This window comes from Natrix helvetica (assembly GCF_964273705.1).
Source record: "Natrix helvetica genome assembly, chromosome: 1".
In the NCBI taxonomy this organism is placed as follows: domain Eukaryota; kingdom Metazoa; phylum Chordata; class Lepidosauria; order Squamata; family Natricidae; genus Natrix; species Natrix helvetica.
Window position 1 is genome coordinate 344,130,045 of NC_138548.1, and position 23,192 is coordinate 344,153,236.

General features: G+C 42.9%; 1 protein-coding gene across 5 annotated transcripts in view; it reads right to left on the minus strand.

Annotated features, from left to right (window-relative positions):
• MGAT1 (alpha-1,3-mannosyl-glycoprotein 2-beta-N-acetylglucosaminyltransferase) overlaps window positions 1–22,262 on the minus strand; it is a 43,159-nt gene extending 20,897 nt beyond the window's left edge. The window contains exons 1-2 of one of the 5 annotated variants that reach the window (XM_081935992.1): window positions 22,142–22,262; window positions 20,771–21,300 (exon numbers count right to left, since the gene is read on the minus strand). The gene's annotated coding sequence lies outside the window, so the exon portion shown is untranslated. Of the gene's footprint in view, window positions 1–7,891; window positions 7,964–20,770; window positions 22,105–22,141 lie in introns of those variants that run through there. The other 4 variants (XM_081935994.1, XM_081935993.1, XM_081935991.1 and 1 more) reach the window with 4 other exon arrangements.
• Window positions 22,263–23,192: the final 930 nt, after the last annotated feature.

A 23,192-nucleotide genomic window follows, 5' to 3' on the forward strand; every position in this document is an offset into this window, starting at 1 on the left:
GAGCTTTTAAGCAACCCTAGACTTAATTTAAATTCTTTCCAATTAAATGTGTTTGTAGATGGAATGGAAGGAAGAAGAGTTTTGATTTATTCCATCTATTGGAAATCAAACTGATTTAAGAGGACAAGTTTTAATTGTACACAGATAATGGAAGTTACAGTATCTTTTAGTGTTTATACATCATGTTATATACAAGCAGCACTTCTAAACTGATTACATTTGGTTTTGCTTTCCAGGCAATTCCATGAAACCAGTTATCAAGGAGCTTGGAATCTAGAAAAAAACACTCTAACTTTCTTTGTGCCTTTCTAATTAACTTCACTTTTATTGGAATAAATCAAACGTCTGTCTGCAACAGAACAAGGAGAAAGCCAGACATAAAATAAGGAAAAGCTCCTGCTCCACCTCCATCTACAGCCCAGCTGGGGAAAGAGAAAAGTGCATCATGCTTGATCTTCTCTATAATATTAAGATGAAGAACAAAAAACAGAAAATCCGAATCCAAAAGAGTTGTAGTTCTAGTGAACTGCTTAGGACCATGGAAACTTCTACCCACAAAGATTTGAATCACGGGTTTTTAATTTATTCTTCCTATAATATTATGGTTTTTATATCACGTGACTTCTGACCATGGGAGTAACATGTCTTTCCACAAGAAGAGGCAGGAAGGAAGAATGACTTGAAGGCTAGAAAGGATATCGAGAGAGATAACTGCTATTAATTGATTCCAGACAGGACAAATAGTTTCAGAACTGGTTTCTTGAAAAGACAGAAGGAAAGAGAAGCGGAAGATTGGCAGTGCAATTTGGCCTAAAGTGTTTTTATACTGACTTTCAAGGGGAACCCCCCCCCCCTCTCTCCTTAAGCCACTTTCTTTCATGTAATTCAGACATCAACAAACTGCTCTTCAAGTTTCTTCTGCCCACCATTACTTGCTTCAAACTGTATGAGAGGCTTTTTGGCAGGACTCTCCCATCGCCCCAGCTGCTCACTCCCATTTCCTTACATTTTGGCTCACACAAAGGAATGTGCAGCTGGGATGCATTGTAACGGCAAAGCTTTTCCAAAGGCTATGTTGCTTAAGCTGGAAAGAGAGAGTATGAGTCATCTGTCCAGATCCTGATCAGTCCTAAGGCAGGTTCTCCCACAGATGTGACACCAGTAGCTCTTTTACTCAAAATGCAGCATCTGTTAAGAAGCAGCCACTCAGTGCTGACAGACTAATCAGTTAGGTCAAGTACTTTCCTCACAGTTGGACTGGGTCTCCTCCACAAGGCTAGAAGGCAATGGGCTAGAAGGTAAAGGCACTACATAAGGGATCTTGGAGTCCTAGTGGACGACCATTTAAATACGAGCCAGCAGTGTGCAGCAGCTGCCAAAAAAGCCAACACAGTTCTAGGCTGCACCAAGAGGGATAGAATCAAGATCACGTGAAGTGTTAATACCACTTTATAATGCCTTGGTAAGGCCACACTTGGAATACTGCATTCAGTTCTGGTCATCACGATGTAGAAAAGATGTGGAGACTCTGGCAAGAGTGCAGAGAAGAGCAACAAAGATGATTAGGGGACTGGAGTCTAAAACATAGGAAGAACGGTTGCAGGAACTGGGTATGTCTAGTTTAATAGAAAGAAGGACTAGGGGAGACATGATAGCAGTGTTCCAATATCTCAGGGGTTGCCACAAAGAAGAGGGAGTCAAACTATTTTCCAAGGCACATGAAGGTAGAACAAGAAGCAATGGGTGGAAACTAATCAAGGAGAGAAGCAACTTAGAACTGAGGAGAAACTTCCTGTCAGTTAGAACAATTAATCAATGGAACATCTTGCCTCCAGAAGTTGTGAATGCCCCAACACTGGAAGTCTTTAAGAAGATGTTGGATAGCCATTTGTCTGAAACGGTATAGGGCAGCGATGGCGAACCTTTTTTGGCTCGCGTGCCACAAATGGGGGGAGCGTGGGGGGGTCGTGCGCGGGCGTGCCGAACCCATAATGCAATGCGCGATCCCCAGTGCGCATGGGCGCAAAACGCCCCCCCCTATTTTTACATGCTTTTTTCGCCCTCCCCAGGCTCCAGAGGCTTTATAGGAGCCTGGGGAGGGCGAAAAGAGCCTCCCCCCCCCCGAGGCCCTCCGGAGGCTTCAGGGACCATCCGGAGGCTTCCCTGATGCCTTCGGAGCGCTTAAAACCACCCTCCAAGCAAACTGGAAGTGACTTCCGTGTTGCTCAGAGGGTCGTTTTAAGCGCTCCAAAGGCTTCAGGGAAGCCTCCGGATGGTCCCTGAAGCTTTCGGAATGCTTAAAACGACCCTCCGAGCAACCCGGAAGTCACATCCGGTTTGCTCAGAGGGTGGTTTTAAGCATTCTGAAAGCTTCAGGGAAGCCTCTGGATGGTCCCTGAAGCCTCCGGGGGGGGGGGGGGGGAGGAGGCTCTTTTTGCTCTCCCCAGGCTCCTATAAAGCCTCTGGCGCCTGGGGAAGGCGAAAAATAGCTTTTAAAAAGGTGAACTCAGCTGGCCAGCGCGCGCATGCGCGCTGGCCAGCTGACAGGGCAGTGCCTCGCGTGCCCTGACAAATGGCTCCGCGTGCCACTTGTGGAACGCGTGTCATAGGTTCGCCATCACTGGTATAGGGTTTCCTGCCTAGGCAGGGGGTTGGACTAGAAGACCTCCAAGGTCCTTTCCAACTCTGCTATTGTATTGTATTGTATAAATGTTAATGTCTGAGCATAAACAGTAATGACAAAAATTCAGCTTAGTCACCAATACAAGTAGTCCTCAACTTTCAACAGTTCATTTAGTGTCCATTCGAAGTTACAATGGCACCTTAAAAAGGGGAGTTATGATTGTTCACATTTATGATTAATGCAGCATTCTGGATGGTCATGGGATTAAAATTCAGACGCTTGGCAACTGGCTCATATTTATGACGGTTTCAGTATCCCCAGGGTCGTGTGATCGCCTTTTATAACCTTCTGACAAGTAAAGTCAATGAGGAAACCAGATTCACTAAACAACTGTATGCTACAATAACTACTGCAGCAATTCACTTAACCACAGTGTCAAAAAAGGTCATAAAATGGGGCAAAACTCACTTAACAAATGTCTCACTTAGCAACCCAAATTTTGGCTCAATTGTGGTCACAAGACAAGGACTACTTGTATTAAAATCCCCAAATCCAATGCACGTGATCCATACATATTGATGGCAAAAGGAAATTCCAATCCTCTGCCTTCTAACTTATCAATGTAATGGAATCCCTTGATCCCACACTGACATTTGCTCAAATGAGTCCAATTCTTCATGAAAATAATTTTTTGGGACAGCACATGTAGATGTGCCTTCACAACATACACGATGCCTTAGCTGTTTTGACCACAAAATCTGCAGTCAATTCACAATCTTTGCACATGCAGTACTGACTCCTAAATTACGGAGAGTATATTCAATCCTAATCAGTTTCATTAACCACTAGTCAGGTTCTCAATACAATTCAAAGTGATAATTATGACCCACAAAGCCTGATATTCTTATTAATTCAAACTGAGAAACCACAAGTGCGTCACATGAGCTTACTTAGATTTTAAGAATCTGCAATAGAAGATGGGCTGTCTTGCTTGCTAGCACTTATGGCACATTTTTTAAAAGGACCTGAAAGTAGGCCACCTTGGCTATTACTCTAGATTTCTGGAAGACCATGAAAAGGAAATCAGAACTAGCTCCATTCTCTTAGTAGCTGAGGAAAACATTTTTATTCATGTAATATTCTAAGAGGTTTGCTGAAATATGTTTTACAGATTAATTATTGTTTAGGATTAACTTTGCTTATTCTATTGTATCTTAATTATAACAGCTTGTTTTTTTCCTGTATTTTTACTGCTTATGGTGTTCTTATTTATTACCTCAGCTTATATGCTGCTTCATTTCTATAATACAATACAATAATACAATAGTAGAGTTGGAAGGGACCTTGGAGGTCTTCTAGTCCAACCCCCTGCCTAGGCAGGAAACCCTATACCGTTTCAGACAAATAGCTATCCAACATCTTCTTAAAGACTTCCAGTGTTGGGGCATTCACAACTTCTGGAGGCAAGCTGTTCCACTGATTAATTGTTCTAACTGTCAGGAAGTTTCTCCTCAGTTCTAAGTTGCTTCTCTCCTTGATTAGTTTCCACCCATTGCTTCTTGTTCTACCCTCAGGTGCTTTGGAGAATAGTTTGCCTCCCTCTTCTTTGTGGCAACCTCTGAGATATTGGAATAATGCTATCATGTCTCCCCTAGTCCTTCTTTCTCTTAAGCTAAACATACCCAGTTCCTGCAACCGTTCTTCATATGTTTTAGTCTCCAGTCCCCTAATCATCTTTGTTGCTCTTCTCTGCACTCTTTCTAGAGTCTCCACATCTTTTTTACATCGTGGCGACCAGAACTGAATGCAGTATTCCAAGTGTGGCCTTACCAAGGCATTATAGACGCTGAACAGCTCAGTCAATGTTAAATCACTAGAAAATAACAATAATAAACTGTAATTAATAAGATGTGCACCATTCAGAGCCAGCATATTCTTCAATTACAGGTATTCCTCAATTACTCACTGCAATTGGGACCGGCAACTTTTTTGCTAAATGACATGGTAGTAAAATGGGGGGGGGGGGGATTATCATGTGACCATTAAGGGAAGCACCCAGGTTGTTAGGGTGTGGCGTCAAGTGACCGTGACTTGCAACTTCCTGCCAACTGCAGGTTGGAAACTGGCTGTGGTGGCTGCAGATGGCAATCATGTGACACTGTGGCTATCACAAATGTGCAGCCATTGCCAAGTACCTGAATCATGATGTGACCACGGGGCTGCTGCAACAGCCAGGACTCTGAAAACTGGTTGTAACTCTCCTTATTCTGTGGCATTGTAATTTTTAATGCTCACTGAATGAATGATTGGAAAGCAAGGACTACTTGAATCCCAAAATGTTTAAAAATAACATTGAGGACGGCAACTTTGTTAAATTCCTTATCAGAAAGATAGAAATAAAAAGATCAATGGGCCAACTTATTTCAGTGAGCTATGCAGTCAAGAATAAAGTCAAACTTGAACAAAGGTGTATAAATACAGCCTTCTCTGGAAACTTCAGGAGGAAGTCCTTCTTGTCTAGCTTATTCCTGCACAACGTTCCCTTATCTAAAGGGTCCCTTGCCTACCTATGGCACCCAGCCATAAAGGAATCGGGAGAATTAATTATAAGATAATGCAGGGTGAAATATTACTACATAACCTTTAAATCTATATAAAGAAGAAGAGTTGGGGAAGCAGAGCTGTGAGAGCTTGGCCTCAAAGAACAGACCATCCTGTATTCCTCAAGCAGCCAGGCCTTTTCTGGAAAAAAACACTTAGCATTTTCAAGAAGGCACCAGATGTTAAACAGGAAAAAAACAGACTCAATTTATCTTTAGTTGAGCAAGACCATCAAGCGTAACTAGGACTGGAATTTCTAGCACTAAAGAAGAAAAGCTGTTAAGAGCTACTTCAAGTCTACACTTTGCATTCTGGAAACTTTCTGGTTTCTCTGTTTGTACACCTGTTGTTTTTAACGGCAAACTCCGTGGCAGGCTTTGGGCTGTAGAAATCAGTACTCAGAACATTGAACAGTGTGTGTTTTAAGCATACTTTGTTCCTTTTTAGCAAGTCCCAAATTCAGCTTTGAACTGAAACAAATAGGGAGAAGCATGAATGCTGTGAGGAAGGAGGAAAAAAAGCTTCATCCAGGCTTTAACCTTTTACCGCCGTTGCTTGACCTCAGTAACAAACTAAGCCACGTTCTACAATTTATCTATGACAACTCCATAAATTTACTTCAGCAATATTATTACAGAAGACTGCAATATAGGCTGACCTAGAATCATGTGTGTTCTCTTTCAATCATTCTGTTAATATGAACAGTTGTTATGCTTAACTGCTCTACATAAATGTTTCAGTGAACAAATTCAAAGCCTTTCCATCCAATTTCCTTCCTTGTTCCCAATCGTAATTACTGTAACAGAGACAATGGCCTTTGCACCTTCTGAAGCCGGTTCTAGCTCATGACTCAATGAATGTGTGGTAACCTTTAAGATTTCAGAAGATATGTTTTATAAGAGTAGTCAATTAAGTTGCCCAGATGATTAATTCTAAGTGGGGAAAAATAGGCAAAAGAAAAAAAACTTGCTGGGCTGTCTTCTTAGATGGATGAAATCCACCTACTAGATCATTTCTCCTCTCTGTTCTGAGGTATATAATGCTATACCACTCACTTTTGGTTTATATCCATTCTTTTAAATAAACTGTTAAACTGCCTTCCATTGTGGACCTGTATATGGCTTAGGTTGGAAAGAAAGCTGAGAAAGCATCTACAGATGCTCACATCTTGGGCATAAACTGTTTCAACTATTCCCCTCGGGATACTGCTATAGAGCATTGCATGCCAAAACAACTGGTCATGAAGACAGTTTTTCCCCCATGCCATTACTCTGCTAAACACCTAATTCCCACAGCACTGTCTTACGCCAAAGGATATTTACCCATGTAGTAGGGCTGTATTGCTATTATCCTTCTCATTGTTCCTATTACTTTCTCCTATTGCTATCTTATGATTTATCACTTTATTGTTTGTATCTTATGATTTATGATTGTGCCTTATGATTTACAATTTATGATTTGTCACTTTGTTGTTTGTATGGGCACTGGGAACTTATGCACTTGGAAACTAATTCCGAGTAACAGAATTGGAAGGGACCTTGGAGGTCTTCTAGTCCAACCCCCCTGCTCAGGCAGGAAACCCTATACTAGTGATGGCGAACCTATGGCACACGTGCCACAGGTGGCACACGGAGCCATTTGTCAGGGCACGCTGGCCAGTTGAGTTCACCCTTTTTTAAAGTCATTTTTCGCCCTCCCCAGGCTCCAGAGGCTTTATAGGAGCCTGGGGAGGGTGAAAAGAGCCTCCCCCACCCCCACCCCGGAGGCCCTCCGGAGGCTTCATGAGCTTCCCTGAAGCCTCCGGAGCGCAAAAAAACGGCCCTATGGGCAAACCAGAGGTTCAAGAACGGAGTTCCTGTTTGCTCGGAGGGTCGTTTTGAGCGCTCCAAAGGCTTCAGGGAAGCCTCTTGAAGGTCCCTGAAGCCTTCGGAGTGCTCAAAACGACCCTCTGAGCAAACTGGAAGTGACTTCTGGTTTTCCTCGGAGGGTCGTTTTGACTGCTTCGGAGGCTTCAGGGAAGCCTCGTGAAGGTCCCTGAAGCCTCCGGAGGGCTTCCGGGGGGGAGGGGAGGGGGAGGCTGTTTTTGCCCTCCCCATGCTCCTATAAAGCCTCTGGAGCCTGGGGAGGGTGAAAAAAGCATGCAAAAATGGGGGGGGGGGGTGTCGCACCTGTAGTGCGTGCATGCGTACTGGGGGGGTGTCGCACATTGCATTATGGGTGCGGCATGCCTGCACACGACCCTCCTGCGCTCCCCCCACTTATGGCACGCGAGCCAAAAAAGGTTCACCAACCTTTGAGACAAATGGTTGTCTAATCTCTTCTTAAAAACTTCCAGTGGGGGAGCATTCACAACTTCTGGAGGCAAGTTGTTCCATTGATTAATTGTTCTGTGTCCAATTACATTTGGCCAATAAAGAATTCTGTTCTATTCTATTCCATTCTATTCTACTAACAAGTACTTTGTATGTCAGTACACATACAAGGTACTCACCCCCTATCTGCTCCATCTGGGGCATCATGCTTGATAATTGGCTATGAAGAGATTGAACATCTGAAACAGATTTACAGCCATACGTAAGGCAAAATTCATTAGATAGATAGATAGATGGATGGATGGATGGTAGATAGATATAAATATAGATATATATAAAAAAGCCAAATACTCACTCATCACAAAATCTTCAGAGCCTACAAACTTGAAATTTGGCATGCATGTTTCTCTTGGCTTCTAGGTGCTCGCTAAGAAAGGATTTTTCGAAATGACCATCAGATCATCAGTATTTCTTATATAGTATTATTTTAACACGTGTCGATAAGGAGTTAGATGTTCTACTCCCCCTCCCCACCTGAAAGGAACTATGTTCCAACTGCCAGTTGCTTTATATAGGTTTGGCCAGTGTGTGACTCATCCGGTCTGCTGGCTGGCCCGATCACATGGTTTTGTAGCGAAGCACAGGTATCCAGCTAGTGTTTAATAAAATAGATTATTTGTGAGAACTTTTTCTTTCAGGCCACATCTATTTTTTTTTTTTTAAAAAAACATTTTTTTCTGTGCTAGATACTTCCACCATGAAATACAGTTGGTGGCCTCATGGCATATGGCCTCGTCTAGTCCATTAATAATTCCAAGGCTAATGAAACAAAATTGGAATGAGTGGAACACATTCAGAAGTTCTGTTTATATGTGCCACTTGGGGGACCATAGACAACATGTAGCTAAAAATACATTAATAAAGCATGTCAAATGTCTGCTATCTTTCTGTTTATAAAACTCTTAAAGGCAGCACATTAGTCTAGAAAATGAAAAGATAATAGTAAACCGAACATACAAGCATTTCCTATGCATGGCAAATGTGCCTGTTTTAGTTTCCAACTACTATAATTGGCTCTCAAACTGTTCAAATCTGAAAGTTGTTATGTCATTTTGGACAGACACCTGTTGAGATAATGCACTCATTTTAGCAGCTCTACTCTCATTTCAATGACTTATTTTAGATCAGAAAGATTTGTCATTTCCAATTTAGCATTTCTCTTTTTCAGTGAAAATCTTTTCCACCCCTTCACAGCAAACATCTTGGTATTTAACAGACTGATACACACATAACAAACTTTGGAAGAAATCTTTGTTAAATTTTGTAAGCAATTCATTTGTTTAGCTGATAGTGATGAATAAGAATTGTTTCCAGGTGATGAAGCAATGATTTTGCATGAAGAGCAAGCAATCCTAAAAGAACGCTTGTAAAAATATTAATGGGCTGGTAACCTTGGCAAAACTAAACAAATTTGAATTGGTCCCTTAATTTATGCTATCTCTTGTTGAGGAATATTAATGATGCACTAATGTATTGAAAAAAGAATTAAAACTACCCTAAAGGTAGTTTTTAAAATATGAGGCGTGTTGCCAACAATCTTGAAAATACTGTCTACTTGAACTGTCAAGTAAGTTTACAATAAGTATCATTTGGTTATGCTTTGTTCTTTTAAGCAGTGTATAAACAACACTGGTTTGCTGCAGCATGTCCTTGTGCTGGGAGAAAAATAAAGTACCACAAGAGCATTATTTTAAAAAAGTAGGTCTAACGCTTTTTTGTACGTTACATGTTTTAAAGTAAAAAAAGGATATATTTGATATTTGCAGTGAACTTGGGATGAAGCCGCGATATTTATTGTTCAAACCTAAAGCCCAACATCTTAAACATGAGAATCCTCATTTTATTTTTATTTTTTGGAAAGTGGGGTTTCCAAAAGGTTTCAGTCTAATTCATTGTGCCGAGATTTAACATGTGTTTATACACACTTCCTTTTGTCCCTCTCAACAGGTTGATTATATACTTACTTTGAGCTAATAAGAAAAGCATAAAAATAAGTCTGTAATGAAATACAGGTTTCTGATTTGAATAGAAGTCTGAATAATTCCATTTGTTAACCCATTAGAATCTCATGACTGGCACCTATAAGTATGTTGCTTCTTTCTCTTTTACCCACTATAACCTATGTATATTTGTCCAATCATAGTTCCCCATGTACTTAACATATACACTTAAGCAGGGTACTAGATGATAAGACAGTGATGGCGAACCTATGGCACGTGGAGCCATTTGTCAGGGCACGTGAGGTGCTGCCCTGTAGGCTGGCCAGTGCGCATGTGCGCGCTGGCCACCTAAGTTCACCCTTTTTTAAAGCCATTTTGCGCCCTCCCCAGGCTCCAGAGCCTTTATAGGAGCCTGGGGAGGGCGAAAAGAGCCTCCCCCCCCCGAGGCCCTCCGGAGGATTCATGAGCTTCCCTGAAGCCTCCAGAGCGCAAAAAAACGGCCCTATGGGCAAACGGGAAGTTTGGGAACAGACTTCCTGTTTGCTCGGAGGGTTGTTTTGACTGCTTCAGAGGCTTCAGGGAAGCCTCCTGAAGGTCCCTGAAGCCTCCGAAGGGCTTCCCGGCGGGCGGGGGAGGCTGTTTTCACCCTCCCCATGCTCCTATAAAGCCTCTGGAGCTTGGGGAGGGTGAAAAAAGCATGCAAAAATGGGGGAGTTGCGCCTGTAGTGCACGCATGCGCACGGGGGTTGCACATTGCATTATGGGTGCGGCACACCTGCACACGACCCAGCTGTGCTCCCCCCCACTTATGGCACACGAGCCAAAAAAGGTTCACCATCGCTGTGATAAGATGACTGCAAATTCAAAGGAAATTACTAATATGAACATATATTTATCTTCTTCCTCCACTTTTGCTTACAGGAGGGAGAGCACAGCAGGCTAACGTTAATCAAGTCATCACATGACTATTTCCTAGGACATGCAAGGAGTCCTTGCTTACTGAAAGTTATTGAGATTGGAAACTCTGCCATTAAGTGTATGCTGTCATAAGGTACAGTGTCATGCAATCATACTGATTTATGACATTCTTGGTAGTCCCAGCTGCCGCTAGGCAAACCCCATGCCTTTGCAGTGACCTGTAATCACAGGATTGCCATTTGTGATTGCTAATTTGCCTCCATGTTGTTGAAAGTCACCGCTGAAAGTCGTAAATGGTGACCACATGACTGAGACACTGTGACAGCCACAATTACAAGAGCCTGTTGCAAGGATACCTTGTTCAGTACCATCATAACTCTGGACAAGTGGACATTAAATGAGGAGTACCTATATAAACAATGGAAGCAAAAAATAGATCCATATCAAAATGGGAGAATAAAGTAAGACTGAAAGGGTCTCTGGGCCAAAATATGATTAAAAGGTAAAGCATTGCATTACCAAGAATGGTGTTATTCAACTTAGGATGATTATGGACAATAGGTATACAGGTAGCCTTGGGTTATAATGGCAATTAGGACTGGGATTGCCATCACTAATGTTGTACTTTATGACTTCATTGGTTAGCGACAGCAATCCTGGTCCCAAATATCACTCTAACCCAAGGACTACCTGTATATTTTTGTACACAGCCGTTCTAAGACTGCTGGACAACATCTTGCATATGTCTGCTCACAACTGTGAGCAGTATTTCCTAGCTACATAGTTGAGTTATTTTTCCCCAGAGAAAAGTTTATGTCATCCAGAATGAAAGCATATAAAAATGACAATGTCAAAGTACTTAAAATCTGTTTCAGTTCATTTACAAAAGTTTCTAGGCAGTTGTAACTGTTGAAAACAAGTCAGGACTTATAACTACAAATGACTTGCTATGCCTTTCTTGTGAATATTAGAAGACCATAAAACGTTTTCCACAGAGATGTGATACTTAAAAAATACAACCTTCCAAAGTTGCTAATATTCACCAGATTCCACTTTTCTAGCACTGCTGATTGTGATCTTCCAAATTTTGTTAAATATTCCATATAATATGCCCATTGGCCATTCTTTCTGGATTGGATCATTTATTAGCACTGGCCACAGAATGGCAAGATCTATCCTCGGCTCAACCACAGAATAGCCAGCATTCATCCTATAAAACTCTTTCATTCTGACCTACTTTTTGAAAGACCTGTCACCAATTGCCAACACCACTCTCTTCAAAGTTTCTTCTGCTTTCCCCAATTAAGCTATATGACCTAGCTTTTCCTACGGGCAACTCAAAGCAGAGACAAGAACAGAGTCTTAGGAACAAAGTGTGCAAAAATATACAACCAAGCAGAGCAGTGCAGCTTCAGCAAGCCAACCAGACAGAATGTTATTAAACTGGTTGAATGTCAATAGGGAGGTGGTGAGGCAAAGCCAGCTGGCCAGGCAGATATTTTTATTGTGTCTACGTGCAACGTCAACCGCGATAAAGAAGGTATCCGTAAGGGCGGCATCTTTTGCATTTCTCAATTGTTTTCAATTTACTCCCTAGCTCAGAAGATATAGGAGGTATATTATGTCCCAATAAATCTAAAATTCAATCTATCCAATGAAACGGATACATTCCACATTTGTGTAACTCATCTTCACTTTTATTTTATTTAAATTGTTTACGTGGCCACCTTTCTCACATCAGTAACTCCGGGCAGCCTGTAAAGATTAAAACACAGGCCATTATCATATAAACATGGCATCCAAGATAATGTATTTCTTAGTTGCTAAAGTGCCACAATTTTTTTTAGATTGCATGTCTACTGTTGTTTTAAGGAGGCAGAGCGAAACAGATCACTGCCTACTAAACACTTTTCAGTATGCATAATGCTGCACTTTCTTATTATTTTTTTAAAAATCCCTTTTGAGAAGTGGAGAAGGGAAGTTTGCATCTTCTTGGTGTCACCAATACTGTGCAATCGTTTCAAAGTGAAAAATTAACACAAGTCATTGCCCTGGATCAGTGTTTCTCAACCTTGGCATTTTAAAATGTATTTGGACTTCAATTCCGAGATGAAGTTCAAATACCTTAAAATTGCTAAGACTGAAAAACTCTGTCCTAGTACTCAGGGCTACCATAGGCCAATGAGGTTATGGTAAGGAGCAGGCTTTGTATTTATGATTTACTTTTTATTTATGATTACTCCTGAACTTCAGGCACCCCAAAAGAGACTTTTCCTCTTCCTATGTAGGTAGTCCTCGACTTACAACCATTTTACAATGAAGAAAGTGACTTATAACCGGTACTCGCACTTGCAACTGTTGCAGCATTCCCACCGAAACATGAACAAAATTTGGACACTTGGCAAGCAGCATTTATTCATGACTATTGCAGTGTTCTGGGGTCATGTGATCACCATTTGCTACCTTCCCAGCCAACTTCTGATGAGCTATGTCAATGGGTGAAACTGGATTTACTTGACTGAATGATTCACTTAACAACTGTGGCAAAAGGTTGTAAAATTGGGCGTGGCTCACTTAACAACAGAAAGACTGGTCCCAACTGAGATCATAAATTGAGGACCACCTTACTTATTACAATTCTGTTTGTCATGTTGAGGGAAACTGTTTGCATTGAGACTAGCTAGAAAAAAGTTTTGGCTGAACCAAAATCTGAAGCTGTATTACACAGCATCACAGTTGTTTAAACATTTATATAAGTGTTTTTCCAACTTGGCAACTTTATTGTGAGGGAAGGTCTTGAGACGAGAGAGATCACTGTGCCACAGATAACCGGTTGTGAGTCCCTGTGCGTGAAGTGGGGCCCAGGGAGGCAGCTGGGCTTGCTGATTGTATACCTGGCTCCTCGCTATGCATCAGCAGCCCTGCCCGAGCTCCTCGAGGTGATCACCGAGATGGCAGTTGAAACCCCCAGACTGTTGGTCATGGGTGACTTTAACTTGCCATCGGTAGGGGAGACATCCGAGGTAGCTCGGGAGTTCATGGCCTCCATGACAGCCATGGACCTGACCCAAATAATTCAGGGCCCCACACATGAGGGAGGACACACACTGGATCTTATCTTTGTCTCTGGCCGGTGGAGGAGTGATCTGGGAGTACGGGATTTAGCCATCATACCCCTGTCATGGTCAGATCACTCACTTCTCCGGCTCGACTTTCCAGCCGCTACTCCCCACCGCGGGGAGGCGGAACTGGAATGTCCAAGATGGTTCCGCCCCAGGCGCCTGATGGAACCTGATAGGTTCCAGACGGAGCTCGGGCCATTTCCTGTAGCCGACCCGCACCCGGATGGAGGACCTAGTGGCTGCATGGAACAGTGCGGCCACTGGGGCCTTGGACCGGGTTGCGCCTTTGCGGCCTCTCTTGCGGCAGCGAACCACCCAGGCTCCTTGGTTCACCGAGGAGCTGAGGGTGATGAAGCGCCACAAGAGACGCCTAGAGAGCAGATGGAGATCGTCACGCTCTGAATCTGACGGAACACAGGTGAGAGCCCATTTACGGACTTACCTTGTGGTGTTAAGAGTGGCCAAGCGTCAGTATTGTGCCACACTTATTGCGTCCGCAGATAACCGCCCTGCCGCCCTGTTTGGGGTAACCCGGTCCCTCCTTCAACAGAGGCCACGGGAAGCCCCCTTAGCAGGGTAGAGCAGAGGAATTTGGGGAGTATCTACAGGACAAAATCGCTCAGATTCGAAGCGAGTTGGTCCCTGCTAGTGGTCTGGAGGGGACGTCAGAGGCGGGTCTTGACGTTCCATTCTGGGAGGAGTTTGACTCTGTTACTTCCGACGATATGGACAGGGTGCGTAGGCGACTGCGAGCCACCACATGTTTACTGGACCCGTGTCCCTCCTGGCTTGTACTGGCATCCTGGGAGGTCACACGAGGCTGGCTCCAGGAGTTAGTCAACGCTTCTTTGAGTGAGGGGTTCCTGCCGGCCCTCCTGAAAGAGGCGGTGGTGAGGCCCCTCCTCAAGAAGCCTTCCCTGGACCCAGCTTTGTTAGCCAACTACCGTCCCGTCTCCAACCTTTGCTTTCTGGCGAAGGTTGTAGAGTGTGTGGTGGCACAACAGTTTCCACGCCACTTGGAGGAAACTGATTATCTGGACCCGCGCCAGTCCGGTTTCCGACCCGGCCACAGCACGGAGACGGCATTGGTTGCGTTGGTGGATGATCTCTGGAGAGCCAGAGATGGGGGCTGCTCCTCCATCCTGGTCCTATTAGACCTCTCGGCGGCTTTTGATACCATCGACCATGGTATCTTATTGCGTCGACTGGAGGGGCTAGGGGTGAGGGGCACCGTTTTGCGGTGGTTCTCCTCCTACCTCTCTGGCTGAGCGCAATTTGTATTGGCAGGGGGGCAGAGGTCGACCTCGAAGCCGCTCACTTGTGGGGTGCCACAAGGGTCGGTCCTCTCACCTCTCCTGTTCAATGCATATATGAAGCCGCTGGGCGAGATCATTCGTGGGTTTGGGGTAGATTACCATCTGTACGTGGATGACACTCAGCTGTACATCTCTACCCCAAACCACCCCAACGATGCCATCGAAGTGATGTCCCGGTGTCTGGAAGCCGTACGGATCTGGATGGGAAGTAACAAACTCAAGCTCAACCCGTCCAAGACTGAGTGGCTGTGGCTACTGGCGCCCCGGTTCAACCAGGTTACTCCATCACTGGCCATTGGGGGCGAACATCTGGCCCCCGTGGATTGGGTACGCAATTTGGGCGTCCTTCTAGATGCCCGGCTGTCAATGGACGACCATGTGACAGCCGTGGCCAGGGGGGCGTTTCACCAGGTTCGCCTGGTGCGCCAATTGCGTCCCCTATTGGACCGGAGCACCCTTCGCACAGTCACTCATGCGCTTGTGACGTCCCGGCTAGACTACTGCAACGCTCTCTACATGGGGCTCCCCTTGAGATGCACCCGAAGGCTGCAGTTGGTTCAGAATGTGGCCGCGCGGGCAGTTTCGGGAGTCTTTAGATACTCCCACGTAACACCTCTCCTACGCGGGCTACACTGGCTGCCTGTGGCTTTTTGGGTGCGTTTCAAGGTGTTGATTATCATCTTCAAAGCGCTCCATGGCACAGGACCTAGCTATTTGCGGGATCGTATCCTGCCCCATACATCCCTTCGGCCGATTCGCTCACACAGAGAGGGACTCCTCTGGGTGCCGTCCACTAGGCTGTGCCAGTGGGCGACGCCCAGGGGAAGGGCCTTCTCTGTGATGGGCCCGACCCTCTGGAATGACTTTCCCCCTGAAATTAGAACGACTACGGACCTCCGCTCCTTCCGCCAGAAACTTAAAACCCACCTGTTTCATCTAGCCGGCCTGGCCTAATTCCAGCTTTCCCACCTCAGCTTGTATTTTTAAATTTTTATGGTTCGGTTTTTATGGTTCGGTTTTAAGGTTTTAAGTTTTTAATTTTTATAAATTTGTACAGGGGACATTTAATTCAATTTTAATTATGTATATTATTGATTGTATGGTTTTGAATTTGTACCTATACACCGCCCCGAGTCCCTTCGGGGGGAGGCGGCGGTCTAGAAGTCTAATAAATTATTATTATTATTATTTATGCAGTGTAGACCTCAACTTTCAAAATTCCCCATCTAGCACACTGGCAATCAAACACTGAGCATAAAACCTGAGCATAACCAGTCAAAAATTTCAGCTTTGCAAAAATCTCTGAGCTTGGCAATGTTTATTCATACATTCTGCCAAGCCACACAACTGCGCTGAAATGGCTTTCAATATTTAATGCCAATAAAATTAATTCTTCTCCAGAACATGTACATATTCCTAGAACACTGAATTCGTGTTAGCCTATGCTGAACTCTAAATTTCAGAGCTTCAAAGAACATAATGGTCATTATTCACCCACTAGATTATATCAAACTTGTTCAATAAACCTCAGCAATTGAAGGCTCATCACAAAAGTAAAGGTCAAGTCAATTTATAAATTTAGATTTTATTTACATCCCACCCTTTTTATTTTTATAAATTAGTCAAGGTGACAAACATACTTAATACTCCTTCCTCCTATTTTCCCCACAAAAATCACATCAGGTGACAGATCAGATGATATGTGATTACTTCCATTTAGTCTGATAACTAAATGGAAGTTATCGCATATGAAGGCAGTGTAACTGACCGTTTGCTGATCAGGGGAAAATATCTTCATATTTTGTCTATTGCTTCCTAGACTCTGTTTGAGAATAGGCCATTAGCCAACCCAGTGAGCTGATATCATTCTTGTAAAGGTCATTAAGCTTTTTTTTTTGGCAGTTTACTAAATCATTGTTTATTTGTTTAAAATACACAGTGATTTCTTCCTGGAGCCGTGGTTTTGCTATAGAATATAGGCACTCTTATAAAAACACAAATAATTATTTAGCAGCCATGGAAGAACTGGATAACTCAGCAGACTGAGCAAAACAAAGAAGCCTTTCCCCCCTGCAGCTCTGACAGTAAAAGAGATTTTCTTGAACACAAGTCATTGTTGACACATGAGCTTTTCCTGGATCCATCCACATATGACTCATTATCTGAGCCAAAATGGTTAATCCCAATTTCATGCAAAGGAGGTAGTTATATACCCTCATACTGAATTGACTAGCCACCATGGAGGGGTGTGTGTGTGGAGGGAGACTCTTTAGGATCACACATGAATTCTTCATTTTATTCTGGAAGAATTAAAGTGGCTTAAAAATGAGGGAGGGCTTCTAAGAAATAAGACAGAACTTGAAATGTTCATACAGAATCAAGGCCATTTACTAGGATGTACAGTATATATAAGCTCAAGAAATAAAAACTAAATAAATAAAAAACTGAATCATAAAATGTTTTAAACCTTAAAGAAACAATCATAAACCAATAAAGGTAAGAATTATGGAATAGAACATTTAGTCTAGGTTGTAAGTTATGAGGAAACCAATACAAAACATTTTATAGATAGTATACAACTCTGTCAATAATTACCAACATTGACAAATCATAGAGTAGTAATTATTGGAAATGTCATCAACCTGAAAAAAACATTTTATCAGATGTGGTAGACATGTAAAAGCCCCCAAAGAACTGGAAAGAAACACACAGCATTATTCAGAGAATTCTGGAAATCAGATTTGACATCTAACCACAATTCTTCTTACTAGGCATAATTCCAAAATGTTAACAAAAACAATCACCAAGATACTGTTTACGTCAGCAAGGATAAATTTAGCCCAACATTGAAAAAGAGATGTGTTACCTAAAATATCAGACTGGAAACTTAAATTTGTGAGAATATGCAGTAATAGCAAAGGTAACAGCATATATTCACAACAGAAGTTTAATTAAATTTAAGCAAGAATGGGGCCCATATATATTACATATTGCGCACTGCACAATAAGTAAAATATATGTATCCAGAGTACATCTTTTAAGACAAACATGGGTTTGTCAAAAACAGATCATGCCTTGACTAATCTTATTCCATTCTTTGTCAAAGTGACAAAATTAGTGGACCAGAGGAATGCCGTCGATATAGTTTACTTGGACTTCAGTAAGGCATTTGATAAGGTGGACCATAAACTACTACTAGATAAAGTAGAAAAATGTGGGTTGGACAGCATCACCACCAGATGGATTCGTAACTGGCTGACCAACCGCACTCAGCGTGTAGTCCTCAATGGAATTGCATCTACATGGAGGGAGGGATGCAGTGGAGTACCCAAGGCTCTGTTTTAGGCCCAGTACTCTTCAACATCTTCATCAATGATTTGGATGAGGGAATAAATGGGGAGCTCATCAAATTTGCAGATGACACCAAGCTGGCAGAAGATAGGCTAAAGATACAGAAGGATCTTGACAAACTTGAACATTGGGCACTATCTAATAAAATGAAATTCAATGGTGAAAAGAGTAAGGTTCTACATTTAGGCAACAAAAACAAAATGCACAGGTACAGTATAGGTGATACCTTGCTCAACAGTAGTAACTGTGAAAGGGATCTTGGAGTCCTAGTGGACAACAATTTAAATATGAGCCAGCAGTGTGCAGCAGCTGCCAAAAAAGCCATCACAGTTCTAGGCTGCATCAACAGAGGGATAGAATCAAGATCACGTGAAGTGTTAATACCACTTTATAATGCCTTGGTAAGGCCACACTTGGAATACTGCATTCAGTTTTGGTCACCACGATGTAGAAAAGATGTGGAGACTCTAGAAAGAGTGCAGAGAAGAGCAACAAAGATGATTAGGGGACTGGAGACTAAAACATATGAAGAACGGTTGCAGGAACTGAGTATGTCTAGTTTAATAGAAAGAAGGACTAGGGGAGACATGATAGCAGTGTTCCAATATCTCAGGGGTTGCCACAAAGAAGAGGGAGTCAAACTGTTTTCCAAGGCACCTGAGTGTAGAACAAGAAGGAATGGGTGGAAACTAATCAAGGAGAGAAGCAACTTAGGAGAAACTTCCTGACAGTTAGAACAATTAATCAGTGGAACAGCTTGCCTCCAGAAGTTGTGAATGCCCCAACACTGGAAGTCTTTAAGAAGATGTTGGATAGCCATTTGTCTGAAATGGTATAGGGTTTCCTGCCTAGGCAGGGGGTTGGACTAGAAGACCTCCAAGGTCCCTTCCAACTCTGCTATTGTATTATTGTATTATAAGAGGAAAAAGAACTGATTTCAATAAACTTTTTTAAGTGTCTACAAATATTTTATGTTAAGCAAAGTATGACAGATAGTTAAAACCTGATGCTTTATCTATACTTTTTTCAATAGGTATTCTTTGTATTCTTAAAGAACAAATAGTGGATTTTAGGCTTAACTCGATATCAAAATTCCTTCTGTTATGTATTCTGTTATGTTATGTACTTAAATGCAACTTAATGTTTTTTGTGGTCGATTTCTAGTCAAATATATACTGAGCACTAACTGTACAATCTTAATCATTAATTTGTACACTCACATATTTCCCTGATTTTTTTTCTTTTCTCCTTTTGCTTACTTGCTCGTTTCTTTTAAAAATACTAATAAAAATTTAAAAGATCACATGATTTCTTTTACACCCCTCTGTGAAAAAAAATCAATATTAAAAGCAACTTAAAAGAACAATATAACTAAGAATTCTTACTCTGATTATATAATTAGAAGCAGAGTCATGGGTAGGGGAAGTCCTGTATTCACCATACAGGTAGTCCTTGAATTTTCATTGCTAAAGAAGACAACCTTTTTTGTCAGGGTTGTTAAATGAATCATCACATTGTGAAGTGAATTCGGCTTCCTCAATTGACTTAGTTATCAAAGCTGGGAAGGCTGGAAATGGCAATCACATGACTCAGGATTGCAAATACATACTGGCTGACAAGCACCTGAATTCTAGTTACATGGGAATGTTGTAGTGGTTGTATGTGCAAGAACTGGTTGTGTGTCACTTTTTTCAGCACCACTGTAACTTCAAACAGTCGCTAAATGAATGGTTGAAAGTCAAGGATTTCCTGCAAGCACCTGATAAAGGTGGGCCAAAACCTCCTTTGGGGGACCAGCCTGATCAATTATCATGGAAGCAAATTCAGCATCACTGATTTGTTAGTCAACATGTAGAGTGTGTACTATCCAATACATATAGTGTATTTAAACACAGAGGCTGCATATGTCTGATTACTCAAATCAATTACTTTAGTATATTAATTCATCAGTTATGCTGTAGTTAAGCGCGCTATCCTATATATTATTGGCTTGTCCTGCAAAATTTATATATGGCCTTTGTCTGCCCTATATAGCCCCAATTCCTGGATTCCCCTGAAGTCCCTTTATGAAACTGTGGGAAGGTGTACATTTCTTCACAAAACTAATGCCATAGGACCATAAACCTGTTCTTGCACTAATTACTGCTATCTTTTGGAGGCCCACGTTCTATATGCAAATATTCAAGTGCTGGCAACATTTTTTTAAAAAACTGCTTTTTACAAGAAACTTCAAATATTTAAAGAACTGTGAAGCTAAATTGAAACACTGCCCAAAAATAAATAAATGAAAGCCAAACAAACATCAATCAACTTACCTTACCTTATATACTAGAAGAAAATAAGACACAAAAATAAATCTAAAGAGAAGAAATTGGCTGTTAACAGATTCAGCTCCAGGGACCACAAACTTAAAATAATTGTATTAAACATGCCAAAAATGGATTTGAACAGACATGCAACCACGCTCTTCCAACATTATAGAGTATCTGAAATGAATTATACCCAATCCCATTCCACTAAATCTCACCTGGTAAACATCCTTGTTCCATAGATGTAGGATGGAGAGCCAAAAACCCTCTCTTGGGGGAGGGGGGGCTCTTGGCACCCCCTCCCCCTTCCAAGATGCTTCTTGAAGGATCAGTGCAAACAGGTAAAGCAAAATGAGCGATATTTCTTTAACTGCCTTGATAGATGTTATGCCGGAAATATGAAAAAGTATTTGTGGAATCTTGGCTACTACTTCAGGGTTTGTGACTTGGTTTCCTGATCCCAAGGTAATTCCCTTCAAGTCTTTAAGGTTCTTAAAGAATTTCCCATCTCATAACGTAGATGTCCGTTCTACAGTACGATGTCCATTCTACAGTACGTGTACTGTTGAGTGCACAAGGCACAATGTCCCATTATCATATCCTGGCTGACTTCTCAGATCTTGTCTTCAAACTTAAATTTGTCCATGGAGTAGTCTTCAATGGCAAAAACAAATAAGCACAGTTGTTCTGAATTTAAACTATCCATACAGGGTCTTCTTCCAGTTGTTCCAGCCTCGGCCACCATGCCCTGCATAATATGTAAACCCAGATTAGAAAACATTTCTGATCTTGGGATAAGTTACCGCCACATGCTTTGACCAGTAACTGCTAAATCCAGAAGTAGAGTTTTGGGCTTCAATGTTTTCCCTTTATCCAGGTTTCTTTTTTCTTTTTTACTTTCCATAACAAAATCTAATATGTTAGGCTCAGCAAAGACATTTCTCATGACCCAAAAATGGAAGCCACAGAATTGCTCGGCCACCTCACCTCCAGGGTGAAGGCAAGAAAGAATCAGCCCCCCTCACCATCTCCTCATATAGGGGATGCCCATGTATCTATAGTGTACACCCAGTTACCCATCCCCTCATACCCTGCCAAAAACCAGTCTGGGAGAGATCTCCACTGACATCTCAGCTGCCAATCAGAAAGGCCAATACCAGCCTAGATAAACCAATACTCTGGCCCAATATTAGGCAGCTCCTCATGTTCTCCTATTTACGGTATTAATGCCGCGGTTGCTTTATGCACCCATCTTTTAGGAGTTTTCCTCATGGGTTCCCCTTCGAAAATATAACGTTATCTCGGCCTTCTTCTCCTCAGCAACGCTGGGGGGGGGGGGGGTCTTCCTTCACCTGGCCACAGGTTTTATGAAATAAGACGGTGGTTATCTGGAGAGAAAAGCTGGCGTCCTCCCGAGGTCCAAGAGCCCCGCGCCCCCTCCAGGTTCCTCTCTCAAACTGCCTCGGTCACGCTCTCTCCTTCTGGGAGCCGTTGTTGCCCTCCCTCCTGCGAGCGGCCAAGGGGAAAAAAACGGGGCTCCCGCCTGCTCCGTCTTCACCCTTCCCCCTCCCCGCCTAGCTTACACTGACCGACGGCGACGGCGACAGACACCAAGCAGCACCAGAATTCCAGCCACTTCCGCCTGGCAGCGCCGGAAGCGAACCCATGGCAACCAACCGTTCTACCCCAGCGCCCCCTCCCCGCGCCCTCCCTTGCTCACGCTGAAACCACGCCCCTTTCTTCGAACGTAGTGCGCGCACAGGAGCCACACCCTCTCCCTCCTCCCCTGTTTCTTCTGATTGGACGGTGGAGATGAACTCGTTCCTTTACGGGAAACGGCCACGCCCACTCCGGGCTCGTAGGCGCCACAAAGCGTCTCCTTCCTAATAGCGATGCCTCTCCGTCATTTCTAAACACTAATGTTTATCTAATGACGTAAAAGCCATATACTGTTAGGCTCGTTAGCCGCGCCTCACTGCTTCCAGCGCTCCAATCCTCGCCCGGCAGTCTCCCTCAGGCCACGCCCTCTTTTGTAACTATTTTGCGCTCTTCGGTGGCGTCTGTGAGTCTCTTGCGCCATCTAGCGGCTGAGAATAGTCGCGTTCGGTCCCGGGTAGAAATGGGAAACGATCAGCCTTTCTCGAAATCTATCTGAAGGTGGAAATGGGCAAGTAGTTGGTGCCATTTTTGGCTTCTACAAAAGTTCAAAATAATGCAGAGTAAAAACCGAGTATGAGTCCAGTGTTTATAACTCGCTAGTCTAAAAAAATACCCCAATTAATTGATTGATTACTTATCCGAATCATTGTTGACTCTTAGTGATCACATAGCAGAAGTCTGTAAACTTGGCCACTTATAGACTTGTGGACTTCAACTCCCAGAATTCCTCAGCCAACATGGCTGCTTAAGGAATTCTGGGAGTTGAAGTCCACAGGTCTTAAATTTTCAAAGTTGGAAGACACCTGTCACATAGCTTTCTCCATAATGGGCTGTCATTCAGATTTTTCATTGGTGCCTCCACCGTCACTGTAATTGAGCCATACACCTTGTTTTCTTGGCTGTCTGTGATATTCTGAGGACTCTTCTCCAATACTGTAGAAAGTCAGCATCAGGGGTGGGTTCCTGCCAGTTCTAACCTCT